This window comes from Tachypleus tridentatus, chromosome 1 (genome assembly GCF_004210375.1).
Source record: "Tachypleus tridentatus isolate NWPU-2018 chromosome 1, ASM421037v1, whole genome shotgun sequence".
Lineage (NCBI taxonomy): Eukaryota > Metazoa > Arthropoda > Merostomata > Xiphosura > Limulidae > Tachypleus > Tachypleus tridentatus.
Window position 1 is genome coordinate 29,092,170 of NC_134825.1, and position 26,375 is coordinate 29,118,544.

General features: G+C 32.5%; 1 protein-coding gene and 1 long non-coding RNA gene across 6 annotated transcripts in view; one reads left to right on the forward strand and one right to left on the reverse strand.

The window, feature by feature from the left end:
• Positions 1 to 15,442, reverse strand: part of LOC143244989 (synaptotagmin-1-like) — a 39,568-nt gene extending 24,126 nt beyond the window's left edge. For 2 of the 4 annotated variants that reach the window (XM_076490693.1, XM_076490665.1), the window contains exon 1: positions 4,817 to 4,955. The gene's annotated coding sequence lies outside the window, so the exon portion shown is untranslated. Of the gene's footprint in view, positions 1 to 4,622; positions 4,641 to 4,816; positions 4,956 to 15,263 lie in introns of those variants that run through there. The other 2 variants (XM_076490672.1, XM_076490682.1) reach the window with 2 other exon arrangements.
• Positions 14,940 to 17,618, forward strand: LOC143244998 (uncharacterized). Of its 2 annotated transcripts, none has more exons than XR_013025422.1 (3): positions 14,940 to 15,078; positions 16,016 to 16,141; positions 17,270 to 17,618. It is a non-coding gene; the product is annotated as an uncharacterized LOC143244998 (long non-coding RNA). The 2 variants fall into 2 exon arrangements; XR_013025421.1 differs by having other exon boundaries at positions 16,016 to 16,132.
• The last annotated feature ends 8,757 nt before the right edge of the window (positions 17,619 to 26,375 follow it).

Sequence of the window (26,375 nt, forward strand, 5' to 3'; positions counted from 1 at the left end):
CAAATTTTTTAATTTTACATTCTTCGATATAAATAGGAAAGCCACTGCAGACATATCGATTTGCTTTCTAGACTCGTACAATTAGAAAATTTTAAGTATTGCAAACAGCATTTATGGCAAAATCAAAGTTCCAACTATATAGGTAAAACTATAATAGTAATTTTTGTAAGGCACTGAATGTGAGTGAAACAATTATACTTAGATGTAAGTAAGCGTAATTTATTTTCTTGCAGTGATAGATAAGTCTCTCTCACGTATATTTCCTAGAAATCATTATTATAATTAAAAATAACGAAAGTGTAAGGCCTTCATTAATTTTAAATTTAAACTATAAAAATAGTCTCCTGTATAGTTTAATTTAAGTAAATAACAGTTTATTTTGATTTGATTCAAGACAGTTTTCTATATTGTTTAATTTAGGTAAATAACAGTTTATTTTGATTTGTGTCAAGACAGTTTTCTGCATAGTTTAATTTAGGCAAATAACAGTTTATTTTGATTTGATTCAAAACAGTTTTCTACCCAGTTTACTCTAGGTAAATAAAAGTTTATATTGATTTGATTCAAAATAGTTTTCTACATAGTTTACTCTAGGTAAATAAAAGTTTATTTTGATTTGATTCAAGACAGTTTTCTACAAAGTTTACTCTAGGTAAATAAAAGTTTATTTTGATTTGATTCAAGACAGTTTTCTACAAAGTTTACTCTAGGTAAATAAAAGTTTATTTTGATTTGATTCAAAACAGTTTTCTACCCAGTTTACTCTAGGTAAATAAAAGTTTATATTGATTTGATTCAAAATAGTTTTCTACATAGTTTACTCTAGGTAAATAAAAGCTTATTTTGATTTGATTCAAAACAGTTTTCTACATAGTTTACTCTAGGTAAATAAAAGTTTATTTTGATTTGATTCAAGACAGTTTTCTACAAAGTTTACTCTAGGTAAATAAAAGTTTATTTTGATTTGATTCAAGACAGTTTTCTACATAGTTTACTCTAGGTAAATAAAAGTTTATTTTGATTTGATTCAAGACAGTTTTCTACACAGTTTACTCTAGGTAAATAAAAGTTTACTTTAATTTGATTCGAGACAGTTTTCTACAAAGTTTACTCTAGGTAAATAAAAGTTTATTTTGATTTGATTCAAAAGAGTTTTCTACACAGTTTAATCTAGGTAAATAAAAGTTTATTTTGATTTGATTCAAGACAGTTTTCTATATTAGTTAATTTAGGTAAATAACAGTTTATTTTGATCTCATTCAAGCTCCATCTTTTGTCCGTTTATTTCTAAACACCTACAGATTTTAAATATTTTTAAAGTCGAAAATACCTTAATGAGAGAAGAAAATATACATGTATTCAAACATTTTCTGTTACCAGTTTTTAGTTCATTATTTGTTCAACAAAATCGCGTTTTTATCACGAACTACAACTAATCAAGAAACTTCAAAGCTTTGTTTAATACAACTACTCACTTTCTCTCTGACATAGCACAGAAAACGTGTTAAAACGCTGCTTAATACAACTACTCACTTTCTCTCTGACATAGCACAGAAAACTTGTTAAAACGCGATAACAACTACAAAACTGAATTGATTTTCTTTTTCGATTCAATTTCTTTTCTGAAATATTTTCTGTGTTAAAAAATTCAAATAGCTTCTATTGATTTCTGCTGCATTTGAATCATCTCAAAAGTAAGCAGAAAAGATATCATAATCATGCTAGTTTTACTAAGTTTCGCTAGTTACTTTTAGAGTTTCAAACAATATAATGCTTTCGCCAACACACGCTCAGGATATCTCGAACTGAATTTGTTAAATGAAATTTCTTTATTACAGTTACGTCAAAGCAAACTATACTGCACAATGAAATTAATATTACAAGACATCAATTTCTTACTTCCATAATAATTTATTTGTAAAGTTTAAAAACATAAGTTAAAAACTTTAAAGCTCTACATGTTTCAATGGAAATAATTCCATCATCTTCAAAAAAATAAACGACGTGGTACGCATAAATTTACCAATAAACCTAATGTACGTATATAATTTATATGTTTAATTACTGTTTTATGTAACGAGAATTATCAAATCTCTGTTTGAGGTGTGTGCATTGGTAAGTTTCACTATTATCTAAGGGTTTAGGAAATAGCATTAGGATGCGTAGGTTTTCATGTAGTATGAAAAGTTGTTTTCTGTCACACAATTGAATTTAACAGAGTTGTGCATATTGCAGAAAAACAGCAAATAATCAGTAAACATAAAAGCAAAAGTTAGACAAACCATTTAATTTGTTTTCTTGAGAGCAAAATATATAAATATGAAGACCTTAAACAACACACGTGCTCAGTAAATTATATAACCTTGGTAAAATATTTTTTTATTTGAAATAGCGCCATCTGACAGACAGGTAACTCTGATATATATCGACAATACATGTATTACTCAAAAGCATTTTTATTGTAAAACGTGAGGTATCCAAACGAAACTCGTCTAAACAATTATCACAAAAGCAAGGAAATATATATATAAACTCGTAAACACAAAGAAAACAAATGTTGGTATTTAGACTGGCGCAAATATATTTCAAATGAAATAAAATGTTCAATTCTTTACTGTACAGGGAAAAATTCCGAGACGGATAAAATATCTCTTTGTAAAAATCAGCGAGACGATGATATTTGATTTCACTGCCAGTAGCATTGCCATGGAAACCCTGCATCAGATGTTCTGACGTCAAACACCTTTCAACTCGCGTAGAAATGGCATCACTACAGACCAAATCTGAACAGAATCATCAATAATACAGCACAATGCAGGTGGAAATAGACGTTCCATTGCATTGGATATGACCATAACTGAAATAACTTTCATATCTCTTTTATAAAGCTGAACATTTAGCCTTATAGTATGTGAATAAATATGTCTTAAGGAGACAAAAATAGAGCACCTAGAAGTATGGGACGTTAAAAAAAATAAAATTCTGGTATATATTCAGCTACTCTACTACCCATTCATCTTTTTTACATATCTATACATTTTTCTATTCAGAAATATAATTCAACGGGAAACTAACTCCCACTGTTTACCTTCTTCTATCATTTGGTTTCTATTATTATTTGTTTTTCTCGTGTATATTTATTTTTCTTTAGGTGGTCTGTATCTGTTTGTTTCTGTTAGTTTATTTTTTGTATATATCTACGTGTAGTCTATATCTTTATGCTTCTACCCATGTATATGACTACATGTGGTCTGTATCTTTATGCATCTACCTATGTACGTGACTACATGTGATCTATATCTTTATCCTTCTACCTATGCATATAACTACGTGTGGTCTACATCTTTATGCTTCTTCCCATGTATATGTCTACATGTGGTCTATATCTTTACGCTTCTACCTATGTATATGATTACATGTGGTCTATATCTTTATGCTTCTACCTATGTATATGTCTACATATACCCTATGTCTGTCTGTTTTCAGTTGTTTTGATGAGTATGCGTATTCTACGTCTGTTTGCCTCTTTTTGTTTATATGTGTACGTGTGTTCTGTATCTTCCTGCTCTTACTTGTTCATATGTCTACACGCAGTCAAGTCTTCCTGTTTCTACCTGTTTATATGTGTGCATCTAGTCTATATTTGCTAATTTCTACTTGTCCATATGCACAGCGTTTCGGGTACACATTTCTTTCTATCTATTTATATATAAGTGTAATGCATATTATATAAGGAAATTGAATCATTGCCATTGTACCGGTGGAAGTTACTCACCGTAAAAAACATTTTGTAACGAGAAGAGCATATACCTATGTCAACCAGTGTTGACCAGAAAATACGAAAATGTGTCCGTATGTCCGTTATCAACGGACACAGACCAGTCTTATATAGAACAACGACGAATAATATTCTACATATATCTATCAAGTTTCATCAAAATCGGATCATTTTTTGACTGAGTTACAATGCAAAATATAGTGTGAAAAATCAGTCCTCATGTTAACAGATTTGTATTATTTGGATTTTCACCTTGCTCTGATTTTGATTCTTTAAAAATTAAATATTTTTAAGTTGGATTATAATCTAGATATATAACAGTTTTCTCTCAAATCCACTCAGTTTTTCTGAGAAGCCTTGCTGACAAGCACACAAACATATAAACACACACGGGGTAAACACATAACCTCCGCCACTTTTGGTGACGAAACTAATAAAGTTTCTGATTGTTAACGGCTTATTTATTATGGAAAGCTATTCACAGTTAGTCTAATAAGAATATTATTAAATTGTTTACAGTAGATTTATAAAAAAAAATACCTCAAAAGGAAAGTTGCTTGCATAATTCAAGTATATAATGAATAAGAAATATAGTACAGTTTTTCTCTACTGTTTGAAGTATTCAATTCAGTGTTTAGACAGTATTATTTTAAAACTACTACACAACTGGCATGTAATTCTATTACAAATAGGAAAGAACTCCGAAGCGCCTTTATGCTGAATTCACATAAGCTTTTATCGTGATAAATTCTCACTAGACAAGTCGAACACACACAAAAAACGTTAATTAGATCGTGTTTCCTTCATATTAACATAATATACAACTTTACTCAATAATCTTTACCCAAGTTCCAGCTAGTTAGGTTCCTAGTGAGATTTGATTTATCTCAAAGAACGAGCAGTAATGGCGTCCACCCCTACGCATATTCGATAGCTGAATGAATAGTGACGCATAGTAGAGTACAGAACACAATATACAGGGAAAAGACAACAAGAACATTCTAAATAATAAAAACATAAGACAAATAACCAGCTTACCGCCAAGAACAACCTTTTCCGAGAGTCTTATATCTTAATATGGTATGATAATCAAAGTATTTCTGGAAGTAAGACGAACTGTTTTACTTAGAAACGTTCGCAACCCAGAACTCGAAGTCGCGCTCCAGTGGATCATTCGCTAATCAATAGACACAACTAATACGATGTAGGGGTAGGTGGCGCTGTCTTAAAATATGACATAAGTGCTTATTTGACTGACCAACTGATCTTAGGTCAAACTTGGAGTTTAGCTTGAAGTGAAGCTGAACTGATTCTGTCTTATTCTCATATAAAATCCATACATGAGCTATTACGTATTGTAATATATATAAACACACATAAATATTTATATGTGAGGATAAAAGAAAACATTAAGAAAAAATGATAGTTGAAAAATACCAATAGTAACTTTTCTAGAACAGTTTTGCATATTTATAAAATATTTTCTTGTGCTCTCCTATTTTTAAGGCAACCAAGCCGATAGTTTGTTTCTAACATTTGCTCAAACTGCACGAAGGCTAATTATCAGGTGATAGATTAAGAAAAGCAGCAAGTCAAAAGCACTCGCCGCCAACTGTTTGGTTACTTTAATTTTTTGTTTGTTTGGAATTAAGCACAAAGCTATACAATAGGCTATCTGTGATTTGCTTACCTCGGGTATCAAAACTCAATTTCTAGAGTGTGAGTCCACAGAGGTACCGCGTGCCACTGGGGGGACAGTTACTCTATTCAAATAATGATTTTACCGTGCTATTTTTTCGACAATGAGACATTTACTATAAATATTCTGATCCATAATTCGCTACGCTAACTCCTAGGCCACACCCAGTTTGCGGTCAGATAGATATATAAATAGATGAACTTTTTATTTCCATTAAGTGATCTACTTACTATTATACATACATAACGAGTCTTCTGTATCATTGAAATATAAATAACTTAAATACGTACAAATTGACCTAAGGCAGATAAAAAAATGATTTATATATTTTTAGAAATGTTTTTTCGTGCACATTTTCAGGTATGTGCATAACGTATCTGTCTAAAATGTGCTATTGTTGGGTTACACGTATTCCAGAATTATTCTTAAGACAGTCTAACGTCAGAGATGAAAATATATACAACTTTGTTCTTTAAGTTGTTTATATTAAACTTAGGAGTTTATCATTGTTTCTAATATGTATGTACGACGCGTTTGTACTGATATAAAAATACACTTTCATAAACGTTTTAATACATTTATTGTTCGTATAAACTTAGCACCATTATCAGTCATCCGTGAATTTAGGAAACGCGGTAAAAGAACTTAGTTTATAGAGTCAATCGAGTAATGATTTATTAACTAGGCAAAATAATATAGATGTTAAAAAGACGGTATATCTTCTTTACAGTATTTACAAGATTAGATTATTGTGACTAAACTATAGATGTAGAGACATTATAAACTGATCTACATTATAATTACAACAATAAATATATCACTTCTTATCTTTGATGAAGAAGGTTGGTTTTACATATCTTTTTATGTTGTACGTATTCGAGAACAAAATTATGATATTATTTGTCAATTTTGCACTTGAAAGTAAAACCTGAATAAATTTCATACATGAAAATCGATTGAATTATTCTCACCATTTGTTAGTTAAGCATGTACCAGATTATACTTTTGAAAATTTATATTGTAAAACCATACTTTTGAAAATTCATATTGTATAACATGCTTTTGAAAATTTATATTGTAAAACCATACTTTTGAAAATTCATATTGTATAACATGCTTTTGAAAATTTATATTGTAAAACCATACTTTTGAAAATTCATATTTTAAAACATGCTTTTGAAAATTCATATTGTAAAACATGCTTTTGAAAATTTATATTGTGAAACCATTCAACAAAGAGTTATTAATTAATAGAAGTCTGAAATAAAGGAAGTCAAATAAAATATAGAAGATACTTCCGTTGAAGGATGATATTATTCACAATATATTTTACAAGGTTGAAAGATTATTTGAAATCCAAAATTATGGTGTCAGCTTCACGACAATTTAATTACAAGACGCATAATATCGAATACAACTAGAACAACAATTAATGTTTTGTTTGAGATCAGCAGTTTCCCAACGTAGTCATGCAAGCTAATGAAATAAAAAAAATTCACAGAAACATCCGTTGAATCCAATAAATCGACATCTGAGAAATAGTTACCTCAAGTGACTTGTTTCCAGTTAGTTTTAAATGAACCTTATTGGTTAATAATTTGAATAATATTATAACCTTGTCTATAAAGTCTGCATTAAATAAATTTATTTTAGTATTAAAGCAAGCTGAAAACGAGAGTGTGTGTTTTCTTACAGCAAAGCCACCGAGTCCACCGAGGGAATTAAAACCGTGATTTTAGCGTTGTAAATTTGTAGACTTTCCGCTGTACTAGCGGGGTACAGCTGAAAACGGTAATTATTTCTTTATAATTAATTAACGAAAGATGTCTTAAGGTTAAGACTAACTAACAAATACAATATTGTTGTTAATAAGCGCAAAACTACACAATGGGTTATCTGTACTTTTCTCACTGCGGGTATCGAAACTAAAATTTCAGCGTTTTAAGCTATCACACTCACCGCTGAGCAACTGAAATGTTTACAAACATGATCTGAAACAGGTTCTATAGCAAAATTAAAACACTCCCAAAATACGATCTAATTAAAGGTTTGTAGCAAGATCCATTAAGTGTATCACCTTGACATATTTCTCATTTAAATATTACTTCAACCAGGAATAAATTAAACCTAAATATTATGAACAATCATATCAATAATAATTTAAACTTACTTGAGTTACAAGCCAAACATCTGAAACCTAGACTGCTGTATCTTTTAGTTTTATTCAGTAGTATTTTCAGTTGTAAATATCGTTGTTTAGTTTTAATAAAGTATGTTATTTTTATAACGTCTTGATTGGTAAATAATAACCTATAGATTGAAAGTTCCATTCTCTAAATTAAACTAAAGCTATTAATAAATAAATTTTTAAAAATCTTATTCGTTGGTAAAATAGTAGCCCAAACGTTGTCGGTGGATGGTGATGATTAACTGCCTTCCCTCTTGTCTTACATTACTAATTACGAACGGCTAGCGCGGATAGTCCTCGTGTAGCTTTGCGCGAAATTCAAAACAAAGAAACAAATTATTCTTAAATAAACGAACTTAGCTTCAATCGTATTATGAATTAATAACACACAAACTTCCCATCTAAATATACCTAGCTTCAATCGTATTATGAATTAATAACACACAAACTTCCCATCTAAATATACCTATTTTCAAATTGATGTTCTAGTTTTATATTTACATTACTTGGTGTTTTTTTCGTTATTCTTTGAAGGTTATTTTATTCACATTTGTCTTCATTGTTTTGTTTTTGGCTGTTCCTTAGTGTACTTCAACTGACCTTAAATTATACGAGTTCAGCTTTTTACATATTATATCTCAGTACAAGATTATGCTATATTAGAGCCAACCTACACAACATTTCAATATTTTGTTATGTATATTTCACTATTTAACCACTTAAAACAGTTTAAAAGGTATACGGTTATCGCTCATCTAACATATACAACTGACTCGAAATTTTGCCAAGATTTTCATCATGAACTATATTCATATATTTACTAACAAAAAGTTTGACACATTTAAAGTCCGTATTTTGTGCACATGTAACAAGTCTCGAGAGCTGTATCAGTTGTTACCCTTGTTAATTCACATTTGTCGGACGTTGTGGCAAAGAAGCTACCCTAACAAGCAACACAGTAATCAGTTTTAACATGCAGAAAAAGAAAACGGTTAATTATTAATTATTCAATTAAAACTAAGCTACAAAATCTAAATAATCAAAGAAAAATTGAACTTGTTATTTGAGATAACGATTAAGTTGTAGTTACACAACACGTGCGTGTTACAAAATTCACATGTGTGTCGCTGTGCACAGCTCTTGTATTTTAAATTTTATTCTGAGTGACACTTTACAACTACAGTTCGACTGTTGCAAAGTTTTTCGCTGCATCTGGAGGTGTGTGGGGGTGTTAACAACACTAAAATTCTGGTTTCGACATAGCAATAACCAAAGTATAGATGCCCATTTTATAGTTTTGTGGTTAACAATAAACAAACAGTTATTCCAGCAACAATTTCGTCAACAAATTCACATGATGTGTAGCGTTTCTATACAGATTACTTATCTGTAAGAAATAAAAAATCATATGTATGTAGTACATGTGTTGCACGTGTCAAACTTTCACCACTTTGCAGTCCTAAATGGCTCTTTCTTCATTACCTCTAGTGCAGAATGTACTTGAAAACATCGCCTAAATAGACCTTTCTGTACATAAATAACTGGTGTATGTGTACTGTATCTTGCAGTGACTGTTGTCATAAGATTCAGTTGTGTTTCACGTTTCATCTAAATACAAATCATAAGCTTCATAATTTTATCATTACACAGTTGTTTTGGAAGAAATCTCATTTGCATGGTAAGCTGCCCTGTAGGTGATCGTGGAAACAATGTTGCACAATGCACTACACTGAGACCTTTCCTGAATACGTATAACACGTCTATATGAAACTCAGTTGAGCGAACGGTTTTCCTGAACCATTTTTACACTTTTTAATGCAATATTTAAATAATTCTTTTTGGGGTTTTTTCGTTAAAATTGTATAAGGTGTAAAATAATTATCGCATCTAAATATATGTAGATCTAGCACGAGTTCTAACTATTGTTTCAAACTGTAGTTTCAGATAGTTAAATAAGTTTGTGTTAAAAATCATTGAAATTTCGTATTTCAAACATCACTTTTATTATGTTTATAAAAACATAGTATGTTTGAAGTGTGCTTCTTGATACCTTAAATATATATATAAATTTTATTTAAAGTTTTAAAAACTTTTCTTTTTACGTAGTCATTTGTTTGTTTGTTTGTTTTGAATTTCGCGCAAAGCTACACGAGGACTATCCACACTAACCACCCCAACTTTAGCAGTGTAAAACTAGAGGTAAAGCAGCTTGTTATCGCCACCCACCATCAACTCTTGATCTACTCTTTTACCAACGAATAGTGGGATTGACCGCACATTATATAGCGCCCCCACGGCTGAACGGGCGAGCATGCTTGGTGTGACGACGATTTTAACCTGCGACCCTCAGATTACGGGTCGAGTGCCTTAAACAACTGGCCAAGCCGGGCCTTTACATAATTATAAGTTCTCTGAAAGAGCTAGTATTATACTACTTTCCAGGTCTTTTGTTATTTCGACAGTGTCAATACAGTTTTAGAAAATAGAACAGAAATGGAATGTAAAACAATATTTTGAAGATAAAATCGGTGTTGTATTATTCAGTAAAATCGGTAGAATTGATAAGGAGTTGAACCCTTCACTACACATGGTGGAGATAAATAGAACAATCAAAGGTGGTTGTAATATAAACAGAAGTACTCAAACTGTAACCAGTATTTGCACTGAAATGAGCTGCAATCGACTTCTGTTATTGTACGTTTCGTTTTGTTGTTGTTTTTTATTTCGCACAAAGCTACTTGAGGGCTATCTGTGCTAGCCGTCCCTAATTTAGCAGTGTAAGACTAGAGAGAAGGCAGCTAGTCATCACCACCCACCGCCAACTCTTGGAAAGAGCGAGCATGTTTGGTGCGACCGGGATTCGAACCCACGACCCTCGGATTACGAGTCGAACGCCTTAAGACATTTAGCCCTGCCGGGTCTGTACGTTTTATGTAGAGACAAGTTTATGGCTTACAAGGTATGTATAGGTATGGTAGTCAAGGCAACATATTTTTCCCCACTTAACTTATTGCAGTAGCTGTATAAATACGCTGGTCACTTTCGTATTTCTTTTGTCAGAAGTGTGGTTATCAAACTGAAATGAGTGATTTCTCTGTAATAATACCTCATAAACATTTTCATATCTCAAACTAGCTATGTACGTATGGTGTTGTATCTTAGTAAAAAAAAAAAATTACAGAAATCCCTATATGTTTGTTTGTTTCTTATTTTTAAACAGAATATTGACCCAAGTGTAAGTTTATAGGCTTACAACTTAAACATCCTGGGTTCGATTCACATGGTAAACAGAGTGCAGATGGTCTACTGTGTGAGTTTGCGCTGAAACAAACAAGTGTGGCATAGTTTTTGGCACAAGTATATTATGAAATTAATCAAAAAGATATGTTTTTTCTTGACAGCTATCAATTATCAGACGGTAAATTAATTTATTATCCAGTCTGACTGCATCTCAGAACATTCAAGTTTCACTGAAAAAAAAAGAAAAGATGTTTTGTAAATTACCACAAAAACTGTTATTTCACAACACAAACTGTGTTTCCGGAACATAAACTTATATGAAGTGTAGCACAATTGAGCATTAAAAATATAACCATATTTTTTTTAATTTTCTAATACTATAAATAAAGTTCGGTTTACATTTTAAAACTGTGTTTATTTAAATACATGTTTATGTTATGAAGTAGGGTGTTTTTTTTGTTCTTTTTTACCAGTTTCGGTTTGAACCGCTAATGTGTAACATTTAGTGGAAAAGAATCACTTTTAATTTGTGGTATATTTTGATTATTGTTTTTATGCCATGTTTATCTCTTAACTTATGTTGTGAAATGTCTGATCATTAAAACTATTTGGAACCTTTTCCACGTTGTTACAGCTCATGTCTTTTACTGCCGCTCACGCGCTAATTTACAATCTGACAGTACATTTTACAGTGTAGTTTTTATTTTATGTTACTCTATTATAAGGCTGTTTTGTCTAAGGTACACCAGTTCTCCCCTGTAGGCTTTCCATCATCCATTTAATGTAGGAGAATAGCGGTTTTCTGAAGCTAGTATCAAGAGCTTCATCGCAAAGGAATCCATAGGCGGTTTGATTTAACTATATGAATATTTTGCGTCAGAAAAGGCTATTACATACACTTCTCAAACGTCATCACGTTTTGATAATAGAACACTACATACGTCACACCGAACAACATAAAAACGTAGTTCTGATACACACCATTCCAACACCTCTTTACATCGTCTGTGGTTGACACGTGAATTGCATATTGGTGTATTGAGAATCGTTTTTAATATGACTTGCTCAACCATCTGTATTATTTTGTGTACGTGGATTGTATAAAGTTCAAACACTTCCAAGTTAATCTTGTGTTGTAGCTATTGAAACATCAAACTTGTGTATCATAGGGCAAAAACTGTGTTACTGCAGCGTATGTGCTTTAAAATGTAATCCAGAAAAGGTATTATTTGTACAAAAAAATCAAGTCATATTTTCTCTTATATGCTTGATTAAACTTCACTGGAAAATATAAACCAATATATATCTAAAAATGACAGTTTCGAATATAAGATCACTGTTTGCTTTCTAGTAATTTCAAACTGATTTGCCCTATTTTGTGTAATTAAAATGCTTTTATTATTCACATATCGTAAGCACTTCAATTTTTTTTTTTTTTTTTATTTTACAAATTACAACAAACAAGATAACTGGACTACATAATGTTCGAAAAGAATTACCTTCTGTGATTTAGATCAAATATTATTTTAGAAAATTTGTCGTAAAACAATTTCCGTCGTATAATACGTTAAAGAATATACGTTACACACTTATAAGAGAGCAGTTTATATCATTGTTGCTGTGCACAGTTCCTTAGAGACGGAAATTGGATTTATTCTTCTTGCAAATATACCATGTATTGCTTAGCTTCAATTACACAAAGTCATGTCCTCAATAAAAAATAAGAAAGAAAAATTTCAAACAATTAAAGATGCTACGCCTTTCTCAACTGTTTTAAAACTCAATAACATATATATGCACCTATGTATTTTTGAAAATGGTTAAAAAAAGGAAATATGGAAGTTTAATTGCAGTTCACAAATATGATTTGAATATGCCATTAAATACAGATACGATTAGGACAATACGTTTGTGTCAAAATCTACTAACCAATTATCGTATCTCAAGAGTTGGCGGTGAGTGGTGTTGATTAGCTGCCTTCCTTTTGGTCTGTCAGTTTAAACTTGTAAATGACTAGTGCAACTAGCTGTCATGTAGTTTAACGTAAAGGCCCGGCATGGCCAGGTAGGAGGCGTTCGACTCGTAATCTGAGGGTCGTGGGTTCGAGTCCCTGTCACACCAAACATGCTTTACTTTTCAGCCGTGGGGGCTTTATAATGTGATGGTCAATCCAACTAGTCGTTGATAAGAGAGTAGCCCAAAAGATGGCGGTGGGTGGTAATGACTAGCTGCCATTTCTTCTAGTCTTACACCGCTAAATTAGGGACGGCTAACGCAGAGAGCCCTCGGGTAGCTTTGCGCGAAATTCAAAAACAAACAAACAGTTTAATGTAAAAATCCTAATCAAACAAACTGGTCAGGAATTTGCTATAAGCCCAGTATTTAGCTGTCAAACACATTACCCATGGCACTATGGTTAGCACCTATGTCGATACTTTGCTGCATTTTATATATCCAAATGGCATATAAAAGTCCCAACTGACCCTCTATATAAAGACCTAAACAAATCCATCATTTAATACAAACGTTAGTTAAAGCTAATCTTTATATTAACTAGTTTTTAACACCTACGTAAAAGAAAATTATACATTTTTTAATATAAAATTTCTATATTTATTTAATATTTTACTGGTTATAAGTCTACATTTAGTTAACAAGCATACGAAAAGTAATTTGATCTATGTGCGTTCCTTATTCTATATAAATATAACGCGTAAAAGGAAGTGTTGACATGGAAACCAGTAAACTTGTGCTCCTCGGGTTCCTTCTTTTAATATGTAACAAAAAGGTTTGAATAACCGATATAACAGAAAACAGCTAGATATTGTGATCCCTTACTTTATCTTTTGTGAAAATCACTTAGAATTAATAAACGACGATAAGCGGTGAAAATCTGAACTAATAACTGATTACATTAGCATAATAGAGTGTAAGATGCTCACCATATTAACAAGACAGACTGTAGGATGAAGATAAAGAAGCATAACTTATTCTGTCTTTTCTTTCTCGTGGCATAAATAGTTGTTTCAAAATTATGTAAGAAAACACAAAAGAAAAACATCTTGAAACAATATTTGTTTCTTACATGCTACGTACAGTTAATAAACATGAGAACAAAAGGTTGAAGGAAAGTCAATGTTTTCTTACGCTTTATAAATATGATAGAAAGGTGAATGAGCAAAGTATAATGAAACGACTTTTTATTAGCTTTATGTAGTTAGAAAACTTGATTCCGTATTAAAATCAAAGTCAACAGTAAAATTATTAGTTTTCCATGGTCAATAACGGGTAATGAGAACTCGTAGGTTAAACAATTTTAAATCTTTAATAATTCATACTTTAATTCACTAGTTTCAGGTCAGAACGCTCAGCAATATTGTGTTGGATAAAATAAATATTTGATCAATGTATTATGTGTGTTTTTCTTATAGTAAAGCCACATCGGGCTACCTGCTGAGCCCACCGAGGTGAATCGAACCCCTGATCTTAGCGTTGTAAATCCGTAGGCATACCGCTGTATTTTCGGGGGGCAACATATTATGTAGAATGCATTATCATAACATGAAACTGCTCTGCAGTGACCTATATTTTGTAACAACTAGCTCGGAAAGTGTCCGCAGTATCCTCAAGGTTATAAAAAACTGAATAGTATCCTTAGGCAAACTTTTTACATTCATCAACAGTGCGTGAGTTGCTATTTGACACTAGTGACATATGTATGTCAATAACTTGTTGATCCTTTGGTTGCTTTACGAGTAAATTGCAAAGAGATTTCAAGCAATATTACGATAATGTGTTGCAATCTACGGTTTGTTTTACAGTAATCATTAGCAGTTAATTTACTAATCTTATCTGTAAATTACTCTCTTGCGTAAGGATTTTGTTTCGCAAACAGATTTAAGTATAGCGTTACTAGAGTTTCGAATACTTTAAGGCCAGGTAAGACAAAGCACGAATTTTAAAATCCTTAGGAATATGGAACAAAACGTCATATATTACATGTTCACGAGCCGAGCGCCGCCCAGTGTCGAACCGTGGAGCTGAGGTTTTGTGGTTCACATCTTCTTATGGCCAAACAAATCGAACTTCGCATTTTGGGGCCTTAAGTACGTCACAGGAACTACGATCAATTTTAGTTTTTTGGTCTTAAAAAACAAGAAGGAAGATCCAATGGTCTGTTATGAATTTTGTTGGCTAGCAGTCTACTCTCTAGTCTGTAACATTAACTTATACGTTTACTATTGCTTTAAAGAACATGTGACTTCACACTTACGGTATTCTAAGAGAGGGAAAAAAAAGGCTATCTAAAGAAAATATTTTAATTAATCACATTTAAATTAAAGATCCTTCTCACCTACCTGTCCACTGAAATAAACTACTCTCGAAATGCGTTAGCGCATTTCTAAATGATGACCTGTTCGTAATTCATTGTGTGTAGACTGACCTACTAAGCAAAATAATCTAATGAAATTTTGAAAAAAAATATGAAACTAAAATTTAAGTTGCAGAATATCTTCTGTTTCGAATGGTATTCTAACAAGGTTGGGCAATCAATATTACATTAATTTCAAGGGCTTCGCGCAACTGCAGTGTACAGCGAGCGTTACTTCACCTGGTAAGATTATTCAGGAACCTTCCACCAGAAGCGCGTAAGCAGGTGTTGTTACCAGGGAAACAGTAGCAATGCACTACGTACGTAATTGATCGATAGAAGAAGCTACATTTTGTCAATAGATTATTTCTCTCGTTCTTCGTTTTTTTGTGTGTGTGTTTTTTTCGACAAAAAATATGGAGAAAAGCTTCTACCGGGTTAAAATTAAGCATCAGAAATAGTGCATAAAAATACTTACAACATATATTCAGTATTGTAATTTTACCACTTATTTATTTAATGTTTTGAAAAAATTTAAATTAAATCTTTTAAGTTAGTTAAAACAGTTAATGTTTAAGTATTTTCGGATCGCATTCCACTTGGCATTCACTGAAATTCTTGTAATCCACAGAGATTTGCACAATTACAATCAAGAGTTCGACAAATGTAGAAATTAAGGACATTTTAAAATAATATACTGATTTCTACTATAAATCTAATTTTTAACATATTTAATAGATTTTTATGGGTAATTACCATAACCACAACTGGACAGAAAGCGGAAGTAGGTTATGGATCCATGTTTGACCTCCTGTGCTTTCTCGTTTTTACGTGTTTTTGTTTGGATCATGTCAGGTAAATGAGGTATCGCCAACGCTTTCTTACGGTAGACATTTGAATTTAAAAATATATTTGTTCACGTTCTTTACAAGCAGTATCGTTATTAGCTTACTCGTGCAGTGTGTTCGCGTTAATTGCGCGATAATTAGTTCGTTATTATTGTGGGTAACAGTTCTAGTTTTGAGTTACACTATTAACACTTTTGTTTTGTACGTTTTTACATATTCGTTGTACAGTTCTGAACTCAACGTTTTCACGCTCTTGATGTAACGTATAGCATCTGACGTGTTTTATTTATTTATACATAACTACTTATTGATTATATATGCTATATGTAGGTCCTGATACCCGGGAATGGAAGAGCACAAGCCGGGTCCGTTGTGGATAATTAACGTGTTGTTCTTATTTCCCTTTATCAAAACTGCCTGTTAACAATGATAAGCAGATGTATGGACGACAACACAAGCTAGATTGGTAGTAGAAGATGAATTTTGTAATCTGAAACGGAATTACTATGATTATATAACCATATGTATATATGTTCATTATATTCTACTGGATAGAGCTATAGGATATTCTGTAGAAACAATTGAGATATAACAAAAACTGAAAATATATATTATTAACAAAGCAAATTTCTATTGTATGGTCATTTATGTATGTGAATGAATGACAAATTCATCACTTATTATAGTAAGAAAAAGCTTATGTTTTATGAAATAATTTATGACATTAAACGAAAGAACTCGTTGGTGCTGGATATGACAGATGTAATATGGTTGATATATTATTACATAATTTTCTTTTCTTTTACACGTAAGTTCTTAGATTTAATAAAATAAGCATGGCAGTCTTAAAATGTATCACACTATTATAACAGCTTAAATCAAAACATAAGAGGTCGAATTTGTATAAATATGAGACGATTAATTCCTCATATAACACTGGTAGTGGTGTATTTTTTCCAGTGACCAGTGATATGTTTTATAAACGATTCTAAAAGAGGTTACCTGAAATATATGTTTGCTGTTTTTATTCAGTGATCTGTAATAGTATTGATTATTTATTGAATTATTGTAGGTTTAACAAAATAGCCATACTCTTATGAGAAAAGTAAATGATTTTTATTTTGTTTTTGAATTTCGCGCAAAGCTACTCAACGGCTGTTTTAGCGGTGTAAGACCAGAGGGAAGGCAGCTAGTCATCACCACCCACCGACAACTTTTGAGCTACTCTTTTACCAACGAATAGTGGAATCGACCGTCATATTATAATGCACCCACGACTAGAGAGAAGGTAGCTAGTCATCACCACCTACCAACAACTCTTGCACTACTCTTTTACCAACTAATAGTGGGATTGACCGTAACAATATAACGCTCCCACGGCTGAAAGGGCGAGCATGTTTGGTGCGACGGGAATTCGAACCCGCGACCCTCTGATTACGAGTCGAACGCCTTAACCCACCTGGTCATTCCAGGCCAAATTAAAGAGAAAAATAAATCGTGACTTATACTATATTTATATGGTTTTAACAATTCATTTGTATTATTTGGATGTAGTTGTTCTGAATAAATTGGCATACATATGCTGACAGAGAAATATGTCATAGCACTTTTAGATTTTAATCAATTATCCAATCAAAAGACAAAACAGTGTTCCATTGCTTAGTAGCGTCATCTTCCGGTTATATTTGTAACAAGAATACACGTATTTAGAAACTGCAATTCAGGGTAGTTTGTTTTTTCTGACCCAAATTATTTGCTATAAGTTTAGATAATATTCAGATAAAACAAAGAAAATCCAATTTTTTTAATTTGTTACGTTATTATTGTTACAACTGATAATAGTTAGACAGCGTCAAATATGTTATTATTGTTACAACTGATAATAGTTAGACAGCGTCAAATATATATGTAACAAAATGTACTTCTTCAAATTACATTGTATTTTAGTTCCTTAATAGATTCTAAGCAACAGATGAAATATATATGTGGTTGTGACAGCTATTATATACTTTATATGAACACATATGTGTGCATGCATACAGCTGCACACAAACTTATGTAACTTCACACTTATAAACAAGAGTGAATCCACAATAACCACTGCACTTGAGATTCTCTTAGGTAGAATTAACTAAATTTATTCTTTGTTATCTTTTCTCTTCCTTTATTAACTATATGTTTGTGCGCCAGCAATACCAAGCGTGGGACACACGTATAACCCTATTTGACTTTATTGTTCATCAGGAACGCTACCAGCCTACCCTCAAAATGAAATTCTTTAGGGCAGGATTAGAGTAAATTAACTTATGAGGCCCTGAAATCGTCAAACACGTCTTCAAAAGGATCTCACCTCTATAGTCAAAAACTGTAATTAGATTTCAAATCGGTCTAGAGATGGCGGACCTAATATATAAAAATTATACCTGAAAACTCAGAGACATTCTAAGAGCCGCTAAGTCACGGATAAAAATAAATAACCCTAAAGTATTCTATTCCACTTGTTTTAAATATTACTATTATAGTAATTTCTACTCTATCTGATATTTTATATTTAATTTGGTTAATCTAACGTGTCATAATTACAATACACAAAATATTAGTACTGGACGCTCTAATTAGTTTTGACTTTGAACTAAAAGTCTTAGCTGCGATAATTACAATACATGAAATATTAGTACTAGACGGTCTGATTAGCTCTGACTTTGAACTAAAAGCCTTAACTGTGATAATTACAGTACATAAAATATTAGTAGTGGCCGGTCTGATTAGTTCTGACTTTGAACTAAAAGCCTTAACTGTGATAATTACAATACATAAAATATTAGTACTGGCCGGTCTGATTAGTTCTGACTTTGAACTAAAAGCCTTAGCTGCGATAATTACAATACTTAAAATGTCAGTACCAGACGGCCTGATTAGTTCTGACTTTGAACTAAGCCTTAACTATGATAATTACAATACATAAAATATTAGTATTAGCCATCATGTAATGTACACCATTTTGTCGCCCTCCTTCACTCCCAGTATCACAGCGGTATATCTGCGGATTTATACCGTTAGAGACCGAGTTTCGATACCTGTAATACTCAGAACACAGGTAGCTCTTTTTGTATCCTTGTACTTAACTACAAACAAAAACTACTTTAAAAATATATTTTAAACACGGTAATACCAAAAACGTCTTTAATACGGAAATTTTAGAATAATAAAGCTAATTATGGAATTTAAGAAAATTCCGAAACGTCCATGTTTAAAATGTTTTGTGGTATATCCTTGTTTTTAATATTTATTATACATATATAGGATTATAAAAATAAATAGGTCGAACATTCAAACATGCCTGTTGTGAGGTTTATGGTAGGTTGCCTTTAATGGTTTGTTTATTTCAAAGTTTTCGCAAGAATCTACACATAGGGATATATGTGAGTAGCTGACTATAATTTTGAGCTCGTGAACTACAGGTGAGACAGCTAGTAAACAATCCTCACCACCAGAGCTTAAACACCTAATATATGATTGAGCAGTGGAAATTTACCTAATCTATGTTAGGGGGAGCCCGGCATGGCCAGGTGGGTTAAGGCGTTCGACTCGTAATCTGAAGGTCGCGAGTTCGAATTCCCGTCCCACCAAACATGCTCGATGCTCGCCCCCTCAGCCGTGGGGTATTACGTGACGATCAATCCCATTATTCGTTGGTAAAAAGAGTAACCCAATAACTGGTGGTGGGTAGTAATGACTAGCTGTCTTCCATTTAGTCTTACGCGACTAAATTAGTAACAGTCAGAACAGATAGCCCTCGTGTAGCTTTACGCGAAATTCAAAAAGCAATCAAAACAAACATACTCTTTTTAGGGTACACTCAGCCTCTAAGAGCGTTAATCACTGTTGTGACACGCTCGAATGTTGATAAACGACTTTTGAAAACATGATTTTGTGTTGTTCCTGGTTTCGGTCTGAAATTCCAATAAAATTTGATTTACTTTTATACACTTCTAGAAGCACACTCATCTTCTTAGTAACTGTTACCTAATGTAGAGAAAAGCTTGACTGAAATCTGAAATCAAGTAATAATGATTAGACTACATTTGTTTCTTTATGTTGAAAGTTTTTGAAAAGCTAACAAAATTTGTATACGATAACTTCTTAAATCTGAACTGATTATGCAGAGAAAACACAGCTAGTCTGCAATCCTTACTGTCAACCACTTGGCTACTCTAATTAAATAATTGGATTTGACCATGACTCTTATAACGCACTCACGGTGTCATATTGCTGTAACAGGACAATTGAGTTTCATATCTATAGTTCTGAACAAATATTACTAGGTCTCGCCTAACCCACTCAAGAAACGAGAAATAGATATAGAAGCTGTTTATCGAAAATTAAAACATAATCTGGAAAATGTCGTTTTAATCAATGATCTGTAGAAACTAGTTCGAACCTGAAGTAAAGATGTTACTTAAAAAATCCTCGGCCTGTTACACAAAGATATAAAAAACACATAGCTTCAGCAGATCACCAATATAGGTGTTTGTTTGTCTGAATACGCTTAAGGCTGTGGTATTTCTTATTATACGATAATGTTGCCTTTAACTATTTATTACCAGTTATTTGAATGTTTCTTGTGTTTCTCTTCCCCTTAGTGGATCAGTATCATAACTTTGAGTATTTATTACCAGTTTTTTGAATGTTTCTTGTTTTTCTCTTCCCCCTAGTGAATCAGTATCATAACTTTGAGTTTTGGAGAGGTAATGATATTAAATTCAATCCCATTATGAGTTTGTAAAGACTATACCAAAGGGTTGAAGGTGTGAGCTGTCGACCATCTGCCTTCTTGTTGTCATCATTTGAAAACAGAGACGACGTCAAGTATCATTGATAGCTTTGCCATAAGCAGACATTAAACAATCAAATGAACACTCAGGTCACATTTATAGATATCTACCATTAAGGTTTAATTAAGTATCTAGAATATTTAGGAAGTGAATAATTATCTTAACTCTAATTAATACAGATATATGGTTACAACACAGAAGGATGTGGTTACTGTTTCATAATTAATACAGATATGTGGTTATAACACAGAAGGATGTGGTTACTGTTTCATAATTAATACAGATATGTGGTTATAACACAGAGGAATATGGTTACTGTTTCACTGACAGTAATTTGGTGACGTTATTGTGAGTTCTTACAGCAAAACGTAAGTTTCGCTGTTAGTTTTGCTTGTTGTTAAGCACAGGGATATACCATTGGCATTCTGTTCTGCTCCTGCCGCAGTTATCGAAATCTGACTTTGAACATTAGATTTATTTGTTTGTAATTAAGCACAAAGCTCTACATCAGAAGCCCACAAGCTTACTTCTGATCCACCAGTAGACTGGCCTCAGACTTTTGTTGAATTACCTACTTACTGAACCTTTTTAATTTCAGAATCGATGAGAGAAAGTTATATAAAATTCCAAGTTATCAAGTCTCACTCAGATAGTAAACAGAAAAAGAAACTGGTTCTTACGATCTACGTGAAATTTAGTGTTTTATCTATTTATCTGTTAAGTTATAAGATATAAATAGGATAACGCATTATAAAACCACTTTGAAAATCCCTTTCACTCTCTCTTTCTCTAGTTTAACTCGTATGGTCCTCTAATGGTCGACGATAGGTCACTCAAATAACTGGGTTTCCTTGTTTGAAATTAAGCACAAAGTTTCACAATGAGCTATTTGTGCTCTGTCTGCCACTGATATCGAAACCCGATTTCTAGCGTTGTAGGTTTGCAGACATAATTTGTTGCCACTGGGAAGTAATTATGTTTGTTGCACCTAGGAACTAACTGTTTGTTTGCTTTCAAATAAAGCACAAAGCTGCTCATTGGGCTATTTGTACTCTGCCCACCATGGGTATCGAAACACGGTTTCTAGTAGTGTTATTCTTCAGACATACTAATGTACCACTAGGGGGCGTCTAGCAACTGAAAACACGAAGCTTATTAAACGACCGAAGTTTGCTTTGCAAAAGCAATCAAGGTCACAAGAACTTGGCAAGAAGAAAGACGATTAACAGAATAAATGTTTCACAAAATCTCCACTTCATGTTATATCTTTGATCACAAGTCATGTGTTTTTCCTAAATATTTTACCAAATCGCGATGTTTGGGCACCAAAAATATTATTAAGGCATTGAATGGCCCTGTAGTAAAGTTCTGTATTTCGAAGTTGGCAATCTCTTTCGAATCCGTGCAATACTACCATTAGTCCGTGCCCTTTTAGCTGTGGGTGCATTATAAGAGTGACAGTCAATTCATTAGATTGGCTAGTGAGTGGTAGGGTGCCTTTAAATGGCTATCCTTTCTCTAATCAGCAGTCTAAAATTTTATAAAAGCGGTAGATAGCTTTGTCGTAAACACAAAGAGTGTCTTGTCCATGTTTTATAATTTTACTTCAAGTAAAAGGTCATGAACTATCAGAGTAAAATTGCTTAATTTTCGTTTTTACTTCTACAACTTTTATGTGCTTCTGTCACGATTTTTAAAATTAGCCTGCTTTTTATCAACGTGTCACTTTTTCTTATTAATGTTTATATTAACGAATAGAAATAAGCACTTTCTTGTACATATATGTGTTTATTATAAACGGTTATTCCCAATCTTGGCTGGTAATCACGCCAAGATTATTTTATAGCTCTTACAAACTGTTGTGACTCGCAGTCTTCGAATAAGTTATAATTTCATACATTCACTTACATTTCTATTAACTGATGGCATGACATAGCGATAAACAAAAACCGATGCTTTTCTTATTACTTCAGTAAAACCTCCCTAGAGGACGCTAGTATCAGAACCTTAGTATTTATAATTTGTGTGTTCGGAATTAAGTACAAAGCTACACGTTGGGCAATCTGTGATTTTCCCACCGCGGGTATCGAAACCTGGTTTTTAGCGCTGTGAGTCCGCAAACATATCGCTGTATCACTTGGGGTGGTATTTATAAGTACACAAAAGTCTGAATCATATATATTCAAGTTTTGTAGGACATATTTTTTTTTATTTAATTGCCACCAGGGGCGCAAGCAAGAGAAAACTTGACACGCGATTTACCTTACAAAAGCAAATTTAACATGACATACCCTAACTTAAAATCTGGTATAATATGTTAGTTATTTTAAAGTATATATTTTTAGTTGATGTTTGTCTGTACCTTGATTGGTCTGTTTTTTTAACTCTTCTTCCATCTCATCTTCCTCATTACCCATTTTACAATAGGGATGGACAACTTCTTAGAATGGTTTTATACAACTAGAAAAGATGTCTTTGGGAGTTTCGAACTTACACCAGCTAATATATTTTAGATGTATCTTGTTTCACCTGTTAAATTAATCTAGATCAGTAATATAATCTTCACAGTTTATTTACAGTTTTAATTCAGTTACTTAAGTCTTTCCTACGTGCTTTTAAGTCAGTTATTTATTGCTTCAGATCAACCTTTTGATTATAATACCTAATTTGTTTCTTTTTTTAAATTTCATGTGTTAAATGTATCAATAAAATAGAAGTTCTGGGTTTCAGTTCGCTCTTAACAACCAAACCTTTAAGCTCTTGATTACTTGCAAATACCAAACAGTTTACAGTGTATTAACAATGTTTAGTCCAGAATACCACATCGTCACTAGTATATGATTTTATACGAATGGAATCCTCTAAGAAGCGTATACTCTGTACTGCAATTTTTCATATTTCAAAATAAAAAAGTATTTGGTGAGGCGTGGGAAAGAAAAAAACCACATTTTAAATAATTTTTTTTGTTGTCTTGCTGCAATGTTGTAAACCAAATTAAAAATTGTTTATTAAAAACTACAGAAAAAATACAAAAAAAAATACTTTATTACTGAAAGTCTATAAAATGCGATACTCACGTATTGTTTTACTAACTCATTAGAGTTTTGAAAGAGCCCTTAACAGTAACACCCATCACAGTGTTGTATATGCAACGTTTTGTTATTTACTAAAACAAACCAGTATAACAAGTATTAATAGCGAATCACCACATATGACTATTACCACGGATCATATTCTTAGTTTCTTACTGTTAACACAAAATTTAGCCCCGGCATGGCCAGGTGGTTAAGGCACTCTAATCGTAATCTGAGTGCCGCGGGTTCGAATCTCCGTCGCACTAATCATACTCGCCTTTTAAGCAGTGGGGGCGTTGTAATGTGACGGTCAATCCCACTATTCGTTGGTAAAAGAATAGCCCAAGAGTTGGCGGTGGGTGGTGATGACTAGCTGCCTCCCCTCAAGTCTTACACTGTTAAATAAGGGACGGCTAGCACAGATAGCACTCGAGTAGCTTTGTGCGAAGTTCAAACCAACCAAACACAAACTTTCCTAGATTGATTTAATGTATTTTCATTTTATTTCTTGTCGTTTTCTGCCTAATCGTAGCTGAAATACTATAACACGCAACAGCATCATAAAAGGAACAAAATGTATTTATAATTAAACACAGAGCCATAGCAAGGGCCGTCTGTGCTCTGCCCACCACGAATATCGAAAACCGGTTTCTAGCGTTGCAAATATGCAGAGATACCGTTGTGCCACTTGAGGTGGGGGCGAAAGAACTGTATTTCAGGAGTAAAAGTAATCAAATTTTATGGTAGATGAAAACGGTTTTTGACGAGGCATATTTCGCGATTATCTCATATTACTCATTCCCATACTGAATACACTATTTTAGTGTATATTTTTTGTCAGTTTGTACTTTCATTCCACACGACAAGACACAAAATCCAAGTTCCCCCAGGAAACTCAGGAGAAATTCTAGGGGTTTATAAAGTTAACAATTTAGTTTCAATACCCACGTGGACAGATGAAAGATAGAATACCGTGTAGCTTTAGTTTTATTATCAAATGGCTGTTGATTGCTAACCCCAAAGACGGTCTGGTTTACACCGAATGAAGTGACAATAAAAAGACTATTGAAGTAAAAAATATGAAAGCCAATAGCAACAATGGACCTCACTAAAGAAGCCCTCGAGGCAGGAAAGACAAGTTAGTCTTTTATATAAAGTTTAAATTTAATTGATGAGTTGGAAGATGAAAATATGTATGAAATGACATCTTTTGTCATTGACAGTCCAGTTAAATATCTTCTTCATACCCTTTGTAATGAGCACGACATGGATTTGAAGATCATACCAACATGAGAGAGCTAGTAGTGCGTGAAGTTATTGTCAATGCCACAAAAACCTGACTTATCTTTTTATGTAACTTGTAAGGCCTAAAGCGAGAAAAATATTTGCCTTATTTTTAGGTATTATCCTAAAGCTATTTTACCTTATTAAAAGGTGATACGTGTATAAAATGGCGTTGTCCTTTCAGTCGATGAAATAAATCAGATACCTTGCAAGAAAAGAAGAAAATGCTTCGAGCTTGCAGATATGATCTGTTAGTATTTGTATATTTAGGAAGGTATTAGATATTCCCTAGATTTTTAAACAAAACTTGTTATTATTTCCAGAAAGAATGATTCCATTAAATGCTTTCAAGCTATTGTTATTACGTTTTAAAAGTTTCATAATAAATTGTCTTTCTTTTAGACTCAAATTATTTGATATATTAGACAATCTGCAGTAACGTTATGAAAATCTTCAAGTGCAAAATGTTTTAGTTAGCAAACACTTATATAATTAATCTGACTTCATGATGTGGTAATATAACCGTTTCAAATAGAGTGACGTGGTATGTAGATTGAATTATAGCATACTTTCCTAAGGGAAAAATAATAACGTGCAATTGTGACAAAGTAGAAAAAAAATGTTTAAAGTCCTTTAAACATGACTTACAAGTTTCAAAAATATCTTTCAAAAAACATTTGTGTATCACAAATTTCAATAAGGATTTTAAAAGGTTTCCCACCAGTAAAAGTATAGTATATTGAGCTAAGATTGTAAGTTTCCTACTAGTCATGGTAGTGCAAATTGAACTAAGATTTAAAAAGGTTTTCCCAGATAGAATATCGTAGTCCCCCTCTAGTACAGCGGTAATTCTACGGATTTACAACGCTAAAATAAGAGATTCGATTTCCTTTGGTGGACTCAGCAGAGAGCCCGATATGGTTTTGCTATAGGAACACACACAGAATATCGTAAAAAAAAACGTTTTATCAGTAGTCACTGCACCGTAAGTTTCAGTTAACATCGAAAAGGATATTATAATTTTTTTTTTCTGTTCAGACACAAATCTAAAAGCGAG